Genomic DNA, 13,587 nt, shown 5'->3' on the forward strand with positions numbered 1-13,587 from the left:
GAGGCAGGAAATCACTGACCTGAGCAGCTGGGCCAGTATTATCAGGTCTGCCGAAGCAGCCCGTAGTAAAGGGCAGATGAGGGCATCCAACTTCCATCGACATTCTGGCGGCACTCAAGAGTTGAGTGTTGAAGACAGCCCCCAGGTGCTGGATGACCTGTGACGGAACCAGGTGACTTTTTTGTTAATTCACAAGAAACCGTGGGAGACAAGAACCGACAGGGTGTGCTGAACCGACTGCCGAGCTAGGTGGAACGAGGACACTCAGTTAAGCAGGTCGTCCAGGTACACGTATATGTGAATCCTGCTCTGCCGTAGGCCCGCAACCAAGGCCACCCTGATCTTGGTAAACACCCTCGGGGCAGAGGACAGACCAAAGGGGAGGGCTCTGTATTGGTAGTGCTGGCCATCGTAGCAGAACCTGAGATATCACCAATGAGCGGACAAGATGGGTACATGGAGGTAGGCCTCTGATAGGTCGATAGACGCCAGGAGGTCCTGGAGCAGAATGGCCTCTTTGATCGAGCGGAGAGATTTCATGTGGAACTTTTGCTTTCGGATGAAGTGATTGAGTGACCGCAGGTTCAGGAGCGCTCTCCAAGACCCATTCTTCTTTGTTGTTAGAAACAGTGAATACACACCGCGCCATAAATCGGTCTATAGCACGGGTTCAACGGCATTGATTTGAAGGAGGTGCTGGATAGCAAGACACATTCTCTGATGTTTGTCTGGTCGGGTGGATCTGGGAGAGATGATGACATGGTCTGGAGGTTGTGCCAGGAAATCCAAGGTGTAGCCTCGGGAAACGGTGGACAGGACCCAGCAGCAGTCTTGAGTCATGGCTTCCCATTGTGGGAAAAAGGCCAGGAGCCTTCCCCCTACAGGGGGATAGTCATTGCTTTCTAGCAGAGAGAGAGGCTGCTGGAGGGAGGGTTCAGGAAGATAGTCTAGTCCTAGCTGGTCTCCCACCACACTGTTGCCACTGGCTGTGCCAGGTGGGGCGATATGATAAACCTCAAGTATCTCTGGGTGAAGTGAAGGTGTGTCTCTGGGTACCTCTGAATGGTCGAAAGGATTGAGAACCAGCACAGAAGGGCCACCGAAAATCCTTACGGGTGGATGGAAAGGCTGTTTTCTTGTCCTTTGTCTCAACCAAGATTGGGTCCAATACATCACCAAAGAGTCGGGCACCTGTAAAGGGGGTAGCTGAGAGCTTAAGCCTGGACCGGGAGTCCACATTCCAATGCTTCAACCAAAGAGAGCGATGGACCACCACCTCCGAGGTCATAATACGGGCTGCCTGCTGGATACAATCCAGGCTAGAGTCTGCCATCAAGGCTGTGGCTTTAGCTAATTTGTCCAAAACTTGGCGCACTTTAGTGAGTTTGGGGGGGATCATGGCAGCCAATTCCTTAACCCAGAGCATGGACGCCCTGGAGTTTGTGGTACAGCTTTGATGACTGTGGCAGAAGCCGCATGGTTCTTACAGAGAAGCATGTCTGCCTTGTGATCCTCTGGAGACCCGAGTTGTTTTTACCCTTCCTTAACCACCACTGAGGCGGATACCAGTTGCGCCACTGAGGGGTCCACCGTGGGCACCGCCAGGAGGGAGATCACTTCAGGTGATAAGTTGTAGTGTTTTTTAGAGATTGGCCCAAGGGCCTTGGATGAGGCCGGAGATGCCTATTCTGCAAGCATATCATCCTTGAATAAGGGGGGAAAGGGGACAGTGGCCACCGAAACAGAAAAGAAAAGACAGACATTATGATCAAGGGAAGATGTGGCTTGCACAGTGTCTATAGGTGCCACGTCACTTATAGCACGTCTGGCCGTTGACAACATAACCTCGAAAGCCGAGGATGAGAAGAGGCGGTAAGAGGATGGCAGCGGGTGCGCAGTATTCTCATCAGAGTTCACCTTCCTCCTTGTCCGAGAGGGATGCACCCTCTTCGTTATTACCACTCAATCCTTCCTCATGTTCTGAGGGTGGGTTGAGGTGCCCTACAGCTAGTGGACGAGTATCAATAGGATCCCCCCCAGCAACGGGGGGGGGGTCCTGAAGGGCATGGCACGTAAGAGCTGACTAGAGGCCGTACCCTGTGGAATGGGAGGGGGGCACAGATGGGATAGAGGGCAAGTGCTGAGGAGCAGGGCACTTGGGTGAGGGCACTTCTTGTATGGGGTTGTGGTTTATGAGGCTATGTAAGATATACGTTTATGAAATTTTGTTGTTGCTTATGTTTGCTTGTAAGCCGCCCTGAGTCCTATGGGAGTAGGGCAACATATAAATCTAAATAAATAAATAAATAATGAGGAGGGGGAAGGGGAACTGGGTCTTCTCCTCCTCCTAGGTAACATGGGGCGAGGCTGGAACCGGCCCCTTTTGCTTGCAGGGATAGGTTGCCTACTAGGACTGGAGACTGAAGATTAAGAGAGGTGGAGCATGTTAAAAGCGGCAACTCAGTGGAAGAGCAGCTGCTTCCCATGCAGAAGGTCACATGTTCAGTCTTTGGCAGCATCTCCAGGAAGAGCTGGGAAAGACTCCTGCCTGGAACCTTGAAGAGCCGCTGCCAGACAGTGTGGACAATCCTGTGCTAGATGGACAAACAGCCTGACTCTGTATAAAGCAGCTTCCTAGGTTGTAGGCACCCCCAAAGGGACGCAGGCTCCAGACTGCACAATGTGTGAGTAACTATATCAATGTGCACAGACTGCACATGTGTTGAACAAACATTGTGAAGAGGGCTTCTGCTTTCTTGCTCCAAAATAATAAAATGGCTACTCTTCCAGACTATAAAGAGTAATCGAGGAAAGGAGGACTGGAAAGGTGAGAGGTTCAGTCTCAGATACAATGACCATGAGATGGCAGTGAGTCATCCAGGAAGAAATCTGAGACAGACGCATTTGAAGATGCAAGGCTGGATGGGAGAAGAGAAATAGCTGGGTGTGGCTAGTGTATACATTTCTTAGATTGTAATCCCATCTTTTCCAAGGAGCTCAGGGAGCCATACACATTCCCTGCTTACTATCCTCACAACAACCCTGTGAGGTAGGTGAGGGAGAGAAAGACTCTCCCAAGGATTACCCAGAGGCATTTATGGCCAAGTGGGAATTTACAGCTGGTCCCTATAATCATGCCACCACACTAGCTTTTGTATACATAGTATTGAAAGCTGTAGGACTGGATGTCACCCAAGGAGAAAAACACACTCACAAGAGTCAAAGCCGCTCCTGTGAGTACGATTCCAATTTGGAAGACACTTTTCCAAGCCTATGTGTGATTTTCCTGAACTACTTCACTGGATTTCCATGGCACAGCTATAAGAAGTGGACCACTGGCAAGAATGGATGCATCCTGGTCCTTTCTGCCTCCTTCTCTCCAGCAGGTGCTCATTCCTCCACACTGATGTTTTCTTTCAAGCGGACGTTCCAACATTGGCATTGCTGCCCACACCCACTTCTCTTGCCCTCCCCAGTCCTCAATGCCACCAATTTCACCTCCCTTTGCAGGCCAGCCAAGCGGCAGCTTGTGGGGAAGATCAGAAGGGATCTTTGGTTTCCAAACCCAACTTGAATAATAACCTCTGCATAACAGCAGATCTGTGTGGCACAACAGGAGAGGGAGGAAACCAGGAAACATTTAAGGACACCTCAGAGGCGTCTTAAAAGATAGGTGCATTCCAGCGAGGAACTGTAATCCACACTTCTTTGGCAAGAGGCACCTTGATGAGAAGCAACTGCTGGGGAGGCTGCAGTCTTAGCGGCCAGGCAGCCTGCCCCAGTGGCTGACTGTGCAAAGCAAAAAGCAGAGAGTGCTGGCAATGAGGTGCCAGTGGGGAGGTGCCAGACTCCTTCCCATGCTGCCAAGGTAACACCAGAAGCCCTGAGGGAGGCATCTACACTGCACCTGCACCCCATAATGACACCCTTTTCCTGGAAGGAGCAACTCTGGCCTGGGAGGCGTCCCAGCGTGGACTCACTCTTGACATGCTCTCTGCGGCTCTGGGGAGTGCTACGCTACAGCAACTCCCACGCTGCAAAGTGAGAAGAGGCCAGCCTGGTGCTACACAACTGAGGCGTGACAGCCAAGCCATTTCAGGGTTAAACGAGATGCAACATGAAAGGCACCACCGTCTGGTTTGAGGCCTCATTTCACTTTCAAATTTCAGTCATGCAGGGTCCCAGTCTGGATTAGGACTGCATGCAGAGGCAAGTGGTGTTTAACCCTTTGATTCTGGGCCTTTTTCTTTTGTGCTGAAAATCTCCTCCACTGCCGCCACCACCACCACAAGCTACCATGGACCCCACCCCCAGGCATTATTTCCACAAAGGGTACCTTCAGGGGAAGGGAGACTTTCAGCAGGAAAATAACACAAAATTAAAGGGTTAAAACACCCTCTGGAAGTCTCCCAGGGAGTTTTGTTATACTGAAAGGCTGCATTAAAATCCCTTTTAAAAGCAAGCTATTTCACTGGTTCAAATGCACAGTGCAAGGCCTTGCATCCAGCAGACACGGGCAAAGGGAGTTGTCTGCATTTATGTGGCAGTTTAGGTAATGGTAAAGTGTGCCATCAAGTTGGTGTCGACTCCTGGCGACCACAGAACCCTGTGGTTGTCTTTTGGTAGAATACAGGACGGGTTGACCATTGCCTCCTCCCGCGTAGTGTGAGATTATGCCTTTCAGACTCTTCCTATATCGCTGCTGCCCCAAATGGGTGTTTCCCATAGTCTGAGAAACATACCAGTGGGGATTCGAACTGGCAGCCTTTGGCTTACTAATCAAGTCATTTCCCTGTGGCACCATGAGGTGGCCTATGTGGCAGTTCAGTGGGGTTAAAACGCTTCATATTCATTATCTCAGTCACCTTGGCAGCAATGACCCTATAAGGTAAGTCAGTGTTACTAATTCTCATCTTGCAAAAGAGGGACTTGGGCCAAGCACCATCTGGCAAGCTGGTGGCAGAACTGAGATTTGCAACAGGGTCTTCCTAGTTCAATACTTTGCCATGATGCCACCCCATCTCCAACCCTCTCCCTATCACAGGCCTTGACCAGTTTTCTTTGGGTCTAGGCGCACGTGACAGAATTACCTGACTTCATGATGGACGTTTGCGGGGGCAGAAGGGAGAAAGTTTCCCTTTACCAGCAACGTATTTAGAAGAGAAACTGGGCTGCCTGGGACAAATAGAGATTTTACTAAAATTCCAAACAATATTCTAGTCTAGCCACCAGAGTTCAGTTCCTAGGTGCCATGGATCCCTGGCACCTGGGATTTGGCAAGCCGTGCCCTGTCCATAGGACAGGGATGGAAAGGCAGAGCCTGCACTGGTGCAGCTACAAACCACAAGTACCAACTCAAAAGCGCTGAATATGAAGGAGCCCACAGCCCAAGGAGGCAGCAAAATGCAAGTGAGGATTCCAGCACCAACTTTTTTGTCCCCCAGGAGCTGCCCTTTGCAAACCCCCACAGAAAGAGGCTGCCTGCAGTCACTGCATCTCCTAGGTTGCCTTCACCCCACAACGCCTGCATAGACACACACACTCCAGCCCACAACACTCACCTCCCCACTGTTTCTATCATAAAGCCTCTCCAATGTTGGGTGTCACACAAAGGGAGAGGATATTTTGGTCACGTTATGCTGTGTCTGCATTCAGATGTATGTATACCTGTACATCAGGGCTTGACAAATCCCAGGCATCAGGGAGCCATAATGCCTAGAAATTTAACTGCGGAGCCTAGACTAGGTTATTCAGAGGTAAAGTGTGCCATCAAGTCTGTTTAGACTCCTGGTACCCACAGAGCCCTGTGGTTTTCTTTGGTAGAATACAGGAGAAGTTTACCATTGCCTCCTCCCGCACAGTATGAGATGATGCCTTTCAGCATCTCCCTATATCGCTGCTGCCTGATATAGTACCAGTGGGGATTCAAATCGGCAACCTTCTCTTGTTAGTCAAGCATTTCCCTGCTGTGCCACTTTAGGTGACTATTATTCAGAGGGAGAGTTATTTATTAAAATCTTTATTTGTCCCAGGCAGCCCTGTTTCTCTTAGTATGTTACTTGTAACGGGGACAAAGAGAAGCCCATTTCCCTTCCCCTTCCACAGTGTCCATCACCAAGTCCAGTAATTTAGGCACGTGCCCATGGTCTGGCTCCTAATGTTCAAGCTGTCTCCTGGATCTAAAGAAGGCCTGTTGAACATGTTTCTGTGTGAATGACTGTACCTGTGTTCATGTTAGAAGTAAACCTTGTAACAGGTCCCACAAATGCAGGGTAGGGATAGGTAGTGTACTGCCGTACCCGTGTTCAACATAACACTTGAATAATTGTACCTGCATATATATCTGTACATGTGTACATTGTACACAGATTCTCTGAGTGTTGGACACATTGTGTGTATAAGGCTAGGGAAAAGCAGAAAGCAAGAGGTTGTAGTAATCTAGGCAAGAGAGCACAAGAGCGTAGGCCTGAGGATGAACTCAATGGATATTTCTAGCTGAGGGGCTCCCTAATGTAAGAACAGCCCTGCTGGATCACGTCCAAGGCATATCTAGTTGGCCGTTTGCCACTCAAGACTCCTCTCACTCCGAAACCACTCTCTCTTTGGATTTAAAGAAACACAAACTAAAAGCATTGAATTTTTAAACTTTTGTATTTTTCAAGCTCTCCCCCCTCTAAAAAGACATGAAAAATACACTAAAGAACATGATTTTAGCCACTGTATTCCTGGGTGATAATCCCACCAATGTGGACTTCAGGTGTGCCAGATTTCATAACAGTATGCCCATCCATTCTGGAAATATTAAAGGAGCATGCTGTTACCTGTTTTCATGAAGGCAAAGGGCAGATTCTGCCACATGCTGCTGGAACAACGGTCCAAGGAGGATCTTCAGTTTCAGATGTTTTTTGTAAAGTTCTGGCTTTGAAACAAGCCACATTTCACCATTATTATTATTTTACAAAAATTCACCAAAAATCAGGAGAATTACCAATTCTCTTCAAATTCACTACAGGGGGCCCTGAACCCTTCCCCACATGTGTGGCAAGTTTCAAGGCTCTAGGACCAACCCGTTATTTTGCCCCGAGACTTCCCTATTCACCTCTATGGGGGGAAATCCAAATTTAAGTCAGAATTCAGATTCCGAATCTGATCTCACCAGAACCCATAGAATCCGAATCGGATATTGTCAAGTTTGGAGCTGGCCAAATCCAAATTTTCTGAACACACACAGGCCTAGTATTTAGGTCCAGCATCCTGTTTCCTACAGTGACCCACCAGATGCCTCTGAGAAGCCCACAAGCAGGAGATGAAGGCATGCCCCCTCTCCTGCCATCACTCCTCTGGAACTGGATTTAGAGGCATACCCTAACAAAATTAGTTTTGGTTAGTGCAGCTGAGGAAGCGGACAAGATCCCAGGCAGCATGAGAACAACCGCATGCACTCTTGTGCCTTACCCATTATGGTTAAGAAAAGCTGCTAAGGAGGAAACAGCCAAGTGGCTGCAGGTATCCTCATTATGGGAGGGCAGGATAGATACCATGGCGCCTCAAGGACAAAGTGGTGAGACCACTTAAAAAAAAAACACCCTCCCTTGTTTATGCTTCCTGCCACAAAACACTATTTACATTGATGTTCATTCATTCAATTTCTAGACCACCCTTCCAAAAATGGTTCAGGGTGGTTTACACAAAGAAACAACAAATAAATAAGATGGCTCCCTGTCTCCAAAGGGCTCACAATCTAAAAAGAAACACAAGACAGACACCAGCAACAGTCACTGGAGGGATGCTGTGCTGGGGGTGGATAGGGCCAGTTACTCTCCCCCTGCTAAATAAAGAGAATCACCATGTTAAAAGGTGCCTCTTTGCCAAGTTAGCAGGGGTTAATGTTGATGCACACAACCAAATACAGTTTAGAATACAACACATTTCCCAAAATACTTGTGTCCACTAGTTGTTGTTTGGATGCTGAAAGCCAAAAGGAGAAGTCTGCTCAGAGAACAAGGCATTACACTTGAGGTATAGGTGGGGGGGGGTACAATTCCTCAGCTCTTCCAAAGACACACTAAGCTACCTAGGACAAGTCACATATTTGCAATCCAAACAACTCTGAGCTACCTTTAAAACCAGTTATTTTAGAAGTCTGCTCTAAAGAGCAATTAGTGCCAATTAGCTGCTCACCCATGTCAAGACTGTTGCAGCAAAGACAAGAGCTCTGTTGCACCTTAAAGACTAGTAGGTTTATTGCCACAGAAGCTGTTGTAAAGTAGATTCCACATCAGCATATCAAGCAGTCTTCTAATAAGGTAGGGATAGGAGCAGTGTTCCCTCTAAGGCGTGCGCATACTCACACGTCTTTTAATGTCTGCTCAGTTAAGTGTAGATCCTGCTCAGGTTGAATCAGGAAGGCCTCACTCTGAATGCATATGTGCACACACTGCTTTGATACTCCCGCCCAGAACAAAACTCATTCTGCACACAGAAATAAAAATAATTAGAGACAACACTGGATAGGAGTACAGAGAAAAGCAGAAAAAGATGTGGCAGGGAGATAATTTTTCCCCTACAACATGAAGGAATCACTCCTTCCCATTATGTTTTATGGGCTGTTTTTCTGTTCTGTATCCCCTCCAAGCTCTGCAGGGGTTAAAAGGTAGCAACCTCTAAGCCAAGTCTGAGATAAAAGTTGTCTGCTACAGTTTTGGAGGGGAAGCTACAAAGTGCTTTGATTGGTTACTTCCAGGCAGAGACAGAAGGTTCTGAGGGCCTGATGTATCCCTTTGGAAATGGATAAAAGGGAGAAGTGAACAGCCAGCAGCAGCAGGAGGAGGTGTGTGTGTGTGTGTGTGTGTGTGTGTGTGTGTGTGTGTGAGAGAGAGAGAGAGAGCGCGCACGCATGCAAGTGAGCGAGCAAGCAAGTGCACAAATGACCAAGCCGGAAGGCTGGAACACCAGTTGGGTCAGGCTGAAACTGCTAGGGAAAGGAGCTGGTCCTACTGGAACCTGCTAAGGCTTGGGAGCGAAGGCTAGCAAGCTTGTTTGTTTTATATTTTGAACTCTGTCCTCTTGCCAACTGAACGTTTCAACATTTGTTCCTGTACTTTAAATATTGCAAACTTTTACTATAGTAAACCTCTTATTTTACTGGTGTCTCTGTCTATTGTTTCAGTCCCACCTCACACCTACCTGCCCATTTTATTTACCACAATATTGAGTTTTGAAAGAGAGGGTTCAGTGACTAGGAGTAGAACCCGTCATCACACCAGCTAAAAATCTTTATTTTGGTGGGAGCGTATGGTTAGACTGAGGGCCAGCTGTGGCCAGGCAAGGCACAAAGTTACACAACAGCTTCACTCCAGGACCACTGCTAGTCTCCGTTGTTTTTTGCGGCACCAACCAACCTGACTCCACAACCTAACCCTGTCACTCCTCTTTGCCCAGGTAAGCACCGCCTTGGAAAGAAAGAACCACCCTGAACAGATGGGGCACTCGGCAACCCTAACCACCAGTGAGCACAGCCAGGTTTCAGGGTGTAGCCCTGCACACAGCAGCACAAACACCACAGAGTCTTGTGGGACCTTCAAGACTGACACTTCTATTGTTGCAGCAGAAACCTTTGCAGAGCAGAAACCACGCTGCCTGACGCATGACACACCTCTCGCCACATAAGCATACACACACACACACATATCTTGAATCCAGGTACATACATAAATTTGCTTTAACGAACTGAGGCCGAAAGGTCAAGGAAGGCAAGAGATAAAGGGCATGTCACACAGCAATGCCAACATGCAGAGGACACATCAGCTGACAAAGAGATTAGAGGCTGCCCAGTCTCTCTTGCTCAGGTGATAGCAAGCATGAACTGTCCCCTTTGCTATGCAGGGTCTGCCCTGGTTTGCATTTGAATGGGAGACTACATGTGAACACTATAAGATATTCCCCTTAGAGGATGGGGCCACAGCTCAGTGGAAGAGCATCTAGGTTCCAAGTTCCCTGCCTGGCAGCATCGCCAAGATAGGGCTGAGAGAGACTCCTTCCTGCAGCCTTGGAGAAGCTGCTGCCAGTCTGTGCTACATGGATCAATGGCCTGACTCAGTATAAGGCACAGCAGCTTCCTATGCTCCTGTCCCCTCGAGGAAGTCTAACTGCGGGCTTTTCTTGGCTGACTTTGCTCTCCAGATTTGCCCAAGATCTTTAGCTTCAAAAGATGTCCAAAGATCATCAGTGAAACCAGACCTGCTTTGCGACTGCTGTGTGCTGTCTAGTTGCTACTATATCCCAGGGGTTCCCAACCTTGGGTCCCCAGACATTGTTGGACTACAACACCCATCATCCCCAGCCACAATGCCCTGCTAACTGAGCAAAGAGGTACCTTTTTAAAGTGGCGATTATCTTTATTTAGCATCAGGAGAGCAACTATCCATCCCCAGCACAACATCCCTCCAGTGGATGTTGCTGGTGTCTATCTTATGTTTCCTTTTTTGATTGTGAGCCCTTTGGGGAGAGGGAGCCATTTCATTCATTTGTTTGATTGTTTATATCTATGTTAACCGCTTTGGGAACTTCTGTTGAAAAACTGGTATATAAATATTTGTCATACTCATGGCTGTGGATTATAGGAGCTGGAGTCTAACAACAAAGGTGGAGAGGAGAGCTAAGCAGGGTCCACCCTGATTCCATGTGAAAGGGAGACTTCATGCATGAGCACTGTAAGATGATCACTCCGGGAAGAGCAGAAGGTTCCAAATTCCCTCCCTGGGCTTCTCCAAGATAGAGCTGGGAGAGACTCCTGCCTGCAATCTTGGAGAAGCCACTTCCAGTCTGTGCAGATAATACTGAGCTAGAAGGACCTATGGTCTGACTCAGTATAGGGCAACTTCCTATGTTCCTATATTCCTAACAGCAGGGGGCCCAAGGGTTAGAGCGCCTGCTGTACTTTATATTTTAAATTTTCTGTTTAAAAACAAAAGCCTTGTGTGTCGGTCATCTGGGGGGAAAGGCGGGTTAGAACTCGTTTAAGGAAACAAGCCCGCTACTACCCTTTCTCAGGGCCATCCTGGTCCTCCTGCATTCTTTTACCCCACACATCTATCCTGCCCTTCCTCCACGGAGTTCCAGGTGAGCTTCATGGTTCTTCTCACTCACAACAACCCTGTGAGGCAAGTTAGTCCGAGCAAGAGAGAAAGAGTGGCCCCAAAGTCGCCCAGTGAACTTCGTGGCACAGCAGAGACCGGAACCCAGGTCCCACACAAGATAGGAAGCTGCCTTATACCGAATCAGACCCGAGCTCTGCATTGTCTACCCAGACTGGCAGCGGCAGCAGCACCCCAACGTATCTCTCCGAGCCCCGACTGCATGCAAAGCCTCGAGCTGACGCCCCATCAGAGATCCTCGCAGCCGACCCAAGCGAGCGAGTTTGGGTTGGTTTCCGCCAAATCCCAACGGGTTCCTGATCATGCGAGTCCCACAGTGTTTCGCTCTGCCAGGTGGGAAGCGGCGGCGGCGGCGGCGGGCGGGAGAGGAGTCCCGTTGGCCGCGGATCTGGGAAAGGGAGTCGCTTCTGCTCTCCGCCCGGAGCACCCGAGCTCGAGAAAAGCAGGCAGCAGCCCAGCCTGCCGCTCCACTCCCACGTGCGGTTCTTTTCTTCCCCGGCCGGCAAAGGGACCCGGAATTTTCCAACCGGGACTTCTTCAACCCGCGCGCGCGGTCTCCAGGCGGCGGGTCCCAACTCCCGATTTGGCCGGGAAGAACCCCGCCAGCCTGGCGGCCAAGTCTGGGCTCTTCAGAGCAGTTCTCCGCCGGGGTCCATCTACTACCCGTAACCCCCAAGACACGAGAGCCCGCTGGGATCCATTCCAGACGCTTCGCCCGAGCCGGGTCGGAGAGGTGAGCAGCCCCACGAGATCTGCCCTTCTTCCCACGTGCGATGGGGAAGGAAGCACCCCGGGGGAGGGGGCGCCGATCGTGCCCCCTCCCCGCGCAACGGCTTACCGTGCAAACTTGGAGGAGACCCCCTGCTGCTGCTTGGCTCTTCCCGGGAAGATGCGCGGCGGCGGCGGCGGCGCTCCTGCTTCGGCAACCGGGGAGGAGATGGGCCGGGAGGAACGAGCCGGACTGCCATTTAAAGGCAGCAGCCCCTGGTTTCGTTTCTGGGGCCTCGCTGCAGCCAGACCTATGGCAGCGCTTCTCGGAAATGGCATCATCGCCGCTCCCGCCCTGGGGAGGAGGAGAGAGAGCAGCGAGGCGCTCCCTCGCCTCGCTCCTCCCACCTGGAGCCCGGGCTCTCTGGACTCAGCGCGGCTTCAAGCCGGGGCAACCCAACCCCCTCCTGGGGGGCAGAGCGCAGCCCCTGCCCCACGCCACCTGCAGGGCTTGGCTTGCTCCTCCGATCCAGCCGTTAGAGAAGGGTTCCAGGAGGCGGTGGAAGCCACTGGTCCTTTCCTCCAGCCTGGACAGGACAAGAAGCCATTAGCTGCCTGGAACCCAGGATGGGCTGGGCAGGCTCCAGGCTCGAAAGGCTGCTTGCCGGCGAGAAGAGGATCCCTCCGGCTGGGACCCTTTTTACCCTGATGCCCCATCATCCCATCCGACTGGGCAGGATGCTATAGGGCTTGTCATTGTGGTGGTGTGGGGGGGGGGTTGATGTGGGTTGGAGTCCAGCAACATCTGCCCACCCTGAGGTGCTCCAGCTCTTGAATTACAGTCCCCATCATCCCCAGCTGCAGTTTATAGCAGCTGGGGCTGGTGGGAATTGTAGTCCAGCCACAGGGGGGACTCCCTCTGGTTGTCCACCTCTGCCATGGGGTCTTTTCAGTTGGGCTGCCCCAACAACAACTCCTTCCCCAGGGAGGATTGCCTGGCACCATCATTGCTTTCTTTGCTAAGCCAGGCAAAGACCTTGTTGTTTGCTCAGTCTTTATTTTTACATACTCATTTTTTAACTGACTTGTTTTTGTTTTTATTTTATTTTTTACACATTGGTATTTGAGTGGCTGGGCTGCATTTCTGCATTCTCGCTTTTGAGTTTGATTCAATTGTATTTTTATTCATATGTTAATGTTTAAGCTGTTCTAAAAGCCTTTTTTTGTGGCTGAAGAACAGGGAACACATTCCCCAAGTAAAAACAAACACAATATATTATGTATTTGTTGTGTACTCCTTCAGAATGGGCACAGGGATTCTTCCATTTTCCCATTACAAGGAAGCAGACTGAAGTTAGCTGTTAGGAAGCATTTCCTCACTGTAAGAGCTGTTGGACAGTGGAACAGTCTGCCACATTCAGTGGTGGGCTCTCCTTTGCTGAAGATTTTCAAACAGGCTTGGCGGGCACATTGTTGCATTTTCCTGCACTTGGACTGAAGACCACCTGTGATGGTCCTTAGGACAACATGAAATACATGAAGCTAAATGATTACAGCTAGACACGAGTCCAATTATGCTGTATGATTATATGGATTATACACATCCGTTTGTGTGAATGGCAGTACCTGCCTTCATGTCAGGAGTGAACCTAGGTACAGGCCCCTCAAATGTCTGGCACAGAGAGGAAGTGTACTGCTGCACCTGCATTCGACATAACATGTG

At 49.8% G+C, this 13,587-nt stretch overlaps 1 protein-coding gene across 1 annotated transcript in view; it reads right to left on the reverse strand.

Annotated features, from left to right (window-relative positions):
• HELZ2 (helicase with zinc finger 2) overlaps positions 1-12,190 on the reverse strand; it is an 81,536-nt gene extending 69,346 nt beyond the window's left edge. Inside the window, exon 1 of the mRNA XM_053250270.1 lies at positions 11,995-12,190. The gene's annotated coding sequence lies outside the window, so the exon portion shown is untranslated. The remainder of the gene's footprint in view (positions 1-11,994) is intronic.
• Between the last annotated feature and the right edge of the window lie 1,397 nt (positions 12,191-13,587).

This window comes from Hemicordylus capensis, chromosome 4, assembly GCF_027244095.1.
Source record: "Hemicordylus capensis ecotype Gifberg chromosome 4, rHemCap1.1.pri, whole genome shotgun sequence".
Lineage (NCBI taxonomy): Eukaryota > Metazoa > Chordata > Lepidosauria > Squamata > Cordylidae > Hemicordylus > Hemicordylus capensis.